We start from the raw sequence: 4,526 nt of genomic DNA, 5'->3' as shown, positions 1-4,526 counted from the left end.
TGAAAAATATCTATAGCCAGGTTTGACCAGGTTTCTGAACAGATTTTTTCTTTTTTGCTGATATTGTTAAATATAAATGCTTTGATAATAGCATCTCTCCCACCAGCATCTTTGTTTCTTAATTTGTGTCCTTTTTTATATCTACCCATGTTTGTTAGAGAACATGTGTGACAACAAAAGCGTATCCTTTTAACATTTCAATTTATATGTGCTATTATGACATACTGCCTCCTACAGGTGTGGGGAACAATGTAATTCCAGTTTGAGATAGAATATATATGTATATATTATACACTGTTACTAAAACCAATATCTAGATATTTTTGTAGAATCCAGTAACAACACACACCCTTTTGAAGTTTAATTCATTTAAAATTTGAATATCAAACTCAGTCAAAACAACTGCAATATGTTCCTCTTGGGGGCAGTAATACCGCACACTCTTTAGCAGGCTTTGCGAGATTTTGTACCATTTTTTATTTGTATTTATTTTTTATTTATTTATTTATTTTGAATTTATGCAAAAAGAACATGTGCGACAAAAAATAAAATCAAGTACACAAATCAAATCAAGTTAAACATAAAAAAATAAATAATTAACAATAGTTACAGCCAGAACTATTGTATGTCCATTGCAAATTCGAAAAGGAGTGGGAAGAAGAAAAATACTTATTTAATCCCACCCCCTATCCACAAATCAAATCTTACATTTAATCGACCCGCGTTCCAAATATTCATACATCTACTTTGTTATACCTCAAAGCAATACAAAAAGTACATCAATTATGTAAACAAGGAAAAATGTTTAAATAACTACTATGAAAGATTAAATTATACATTTCAGCAACTCAGGAAAACAATAAAACAGAAAAAAGAAAAACAAATAAATAAAGTAATAATAACATCACAATGAACAAAATATTATTACTAACCCCAAAAATACCTGTTGATTATTCACCCTCTTCTTCATCCCTGTATCCCTTGAAGACCATATCTTTATACCTGCTTTTAAACTGATTTATGTTTGAACATTGCTTTAGTTCCTCGTTGAGACTGTTCCATAGCCTTACTTCAGAGCTTGAAATGCAAAAACTTTTCCTAGTTGTCCAAATCCTGTTAGTTTTAAAGTTATGTGTCCGCCTTAAATTATAACCACCCTCTCTCGCCCTAAATAATATTTGAATATTTCTCGGCAATAGGTTATTTTTAGCTTTAAACATTATTAGGGCTGATTGATACTTCACAAGATCTGTGAATTGTAATATTTTTGACTGTAATAATGAGGGAGTATGATCCCTATACCCAACTTTGTAAATAATTCTTATTGCTCTTTTTTGGAGAACAGATAGTGACTGTAATGCACTTTTGTAATTGTGTCCCCAAATCTCAGCACAGTAAATCAAATATGGTAAAACTAGTGAACAGTACAACATATGGAGATATTTTTGATCCAGAACCTGCTTTACTTTGTTTAATACTGACATTGATCTTGATTGTTTGGATTGTACATGATTAATGTGTGATTTCCAATTATTCGGTCATCTATAGTTACCCCAAGAAATTTATTTTCATAAACTCTATCAATTATAACCCCATCTATTTGTATGTTTACCTGAATATTCATATTGCAATTCCCAAACAACATTATTTTAGTTTTATTTAAATTTAATGATAATTTATTTCTATCAAACCATGTTTTTAATTTGTTCATTTCTTTAGTGACATCCATTACTAGTTGCTGTAAGTTTTCACCTGAACAAAATATATTTGTATCGTTATATATATACAATATATATACAATCGGTATCGTTATATATATACAATATATAAACAATCGGTTTCACCAACCACTCGAAACCAAAATAAATAGTGTTCTAACCAATCACCGACAGCTGTGTCCTGGGGCCCGTTCTTCGTACGTTGCTTAAAACATCCGAGATCAAACGAGACATCCAAGATGATATAATCGGCCTAATCATGATCTGGCTAATTGGGTTCTTCGAACAAACCTGCCGGTTATGATTAGTATAGCTGGATTGAGTTATCTGAGATAATTGCGCGTGCATGCGCTGGTTTAAAAGGGGATATGTATCGATAGTAGAAACATTGATCAGCAACGCTGCTATTGGCTGCTCACCGTGGCAAAAGAGCACGCACAGTTTTTCTCCGCAGCAGAGCAAAAGGGAACACATCAAAGTCTGTAAAAGCCAGGAGATGGGGCTGGCAAATAGTAGCAAACAAATTAAATTCAATAGTGGGGACCATGTTAAATGTTTCCATCACTTGTTACAGTATATACATTTTTGTATTTTAATTTAATTTCATAATTACTTTGTTCATTGTAATGTCAGAGCCACCACCCACTAGAACATTGGAACAAGTAAAAGTGAAAATGGTAATCTTTACTAAGCTACTTATACTGTTCTTGGTCTCTTTTAAAAATACACCGTTAAATGATGTGCAGGTGTTGTTCATGTGCAGCAACCAAGAAAAAGGCTATAAAAATTAATAAAAAACAGGTGGTGGTCACTTACTCCCCGACAGAAGGGCTGGCCCTTGGGTTGAATGTGAATTGACCCTATTGTGGGGGGCATCTCTTCCTTAGACCCACGGCAGGGACCAGTAGCAGCAACAGCTTCATTACTGGTAAATTAGCTTTTAATTATCTTAGTACACTGTAAAATAATTTGTTGCTGCATTAAATTAAATAGGCCTATTATCCAAATGGCTGGTCTAAAGCCTGAATTGCTTTACTTTATGAAAGTGAACACTGCATGTAGGCTAATGTAAAAATATCTCTCTAAAAGAACACAGTACTATTGCTGACCTTGCATAATATCTCTTATTGCAGGCAAAAGATGGCTTGATCACTGGCTTTTCTTTACGAAGAATAATTGAAATAAAAAAGGAACTAAGCATATTTGTCTTTTATTAAACATTTAGTGAATTTTAAAAATGGTGTCCCACAATTCTGTCCCGTGCCGCTTTGCTACTAGGTCCGTCCAAGTGCACTGGTGGAGGTCATCATCAGGCTGGAGATCATCAGGCTGGAGGTCATCATCAGGCTGGAGGTCATCATCAGGCTGGAGGTCATCATCAGGCTGCACCTCCACCACAGGGATCCTCTCCTTTCTGATGTGTAATGATGTGTAATACGGCACATGTAACAATAATGTCACAGTCCCTGTCAGGTGCAACCCTCAGCCTTTTCAGACACTGAAATTTTCCCTTTAGTTGCCCATGCTCAATTTAAAACTGTGCCCTTGTCCTGGCTAGAGCTCCATTGTCCGGGCTGTGGGTCAGGGAATGGGGTCATAAAATACTGCCTGCAGGTATAGCCCCTGTGTCTCCAAGCATGTTGTAATCACCTACATAATGAAAAAAATATAGTTATGTTAGGCTCAGAATACGTGTAGCCTGTGTAATACAGTGTGCTTGATATTTATATTTTCCGTTTCCATGTTCAAATAATGTGCTACATGTGACAATGTGACTGATATGGTATAGTGTCACACACCGCCAAGACATTTTAGTCAGTCAACTGCATACTTTTTGATTCCATTCCTTTTTTTTTTTTTTTCATATAATAATATTACTAATATGATATTTAGAATTGTAATAGTAACTTACCTGCACATTTACACTGTTCACAAAATCCTCTTCATTGAGGCCTTGATGGGAACGTGTGTACAGTCTCGTTAGTGAATCACGTTAGTGAAGCCTGACACAAAGGCTACTGTAAATCATTATTTTTGGCTAAGTCATGATTGCATGATCTTCATAAAAAAAATATAATGTACCTGCATTGGCAAAAAAAAAAAAAAAAAAAAAATCTGCTTTACAACCTTGGGTCTGGAAAAACCATAAAAACCCCTAAAAAAAAAAGCTTAAGCGCGAGGTAAACTTTGTGAATGGCACGACGGGCAGCCATCGTAAAAGTTCACCGTATCACTCGCAAAGAATCTCAGGGAAATGCACACAGTTTGTGCTGTTGTTAAAGCCCGACTCCGACATTAAATGTGTTGTTCAACAAATTAATGATACAAATGACACTCACGAGTCACAAGAAAAACTATCTCTCTAAAAGTACGCTACCGCGCTGCGCTAAAGGACTTCCCAGATCACCTACGCTTATAAAACCGGGATCTAATCCTGTTAACATGAAATAAGCCTGCTCGCGAGCAGGTTTAAGATTGCGCACCTGTTGCTATGACAGCAAGTCCAGGATGAGCGTCGAAGAACCAAACAATCCAAGATCATGCCAAATCGCCAACAATCAAATCCAGCTAAGTGAGTTAGCGACGTACGAAGAACGGACCCCAGGTCCCTAAGATTGTGTGCATGGTGTGGAGGAGAAGAGCTCAACGCACCTCTATTGCCACAGTTCACAAGCACTGTATTCCACCAAAAATAATCTCTATCACACACAGAACGAGAGCGAAGGCTGGTAAAGTACCCCGTTTCTATCTCACCTACTAATGTCTGTCTCACTGTCAAGTTGTCTGTTCCTTGAAGGAAGCAAAGAA

At 36.1% G+C, this 4,526-nt stretch overlaps 1 long non-coding RNA gene across 1 annotated transcript; it reads right to left on the bottom strand.

Annotated features, from left to right (window-relative positions):
* Window positions 1-3,257: 3,257 nt before the first annotated feature.
* On the bottom strand, window positions 3,258-4,312 carry LOC306998825. Its single transcript, XR_013797675.1, has 3 exons — window positions 4,202-4,312; window positions 3,631-3,671; window positions 3,258-3,368 (listed from the first exon to the last, which is right to left on the bottom strand). It is a non-coding gene; the product is annotated as an uncharacterized lncRNA (long non-coding RNA).
* Window positions 4,313-4,526: the final 214 nt, after the last annotated feature.

Source organism: Phoxinus phoxinus, assembly GCF_949152265.1.
Source record: "Phoxinus phoxinus genome assembly, chromosome: 5".
In the NCBI taxonomy this organism is placed as follows: domain Eukaryota; kingdom Metazoa; phylum Chordata; class Actinopteri; order Cypriniformes; family Leuciscidae; genus Phoxinus; species Phoxinus phoxinus.
This window is presented reverse-complemented; position numbering and strand designations above follow the sequence as displayed.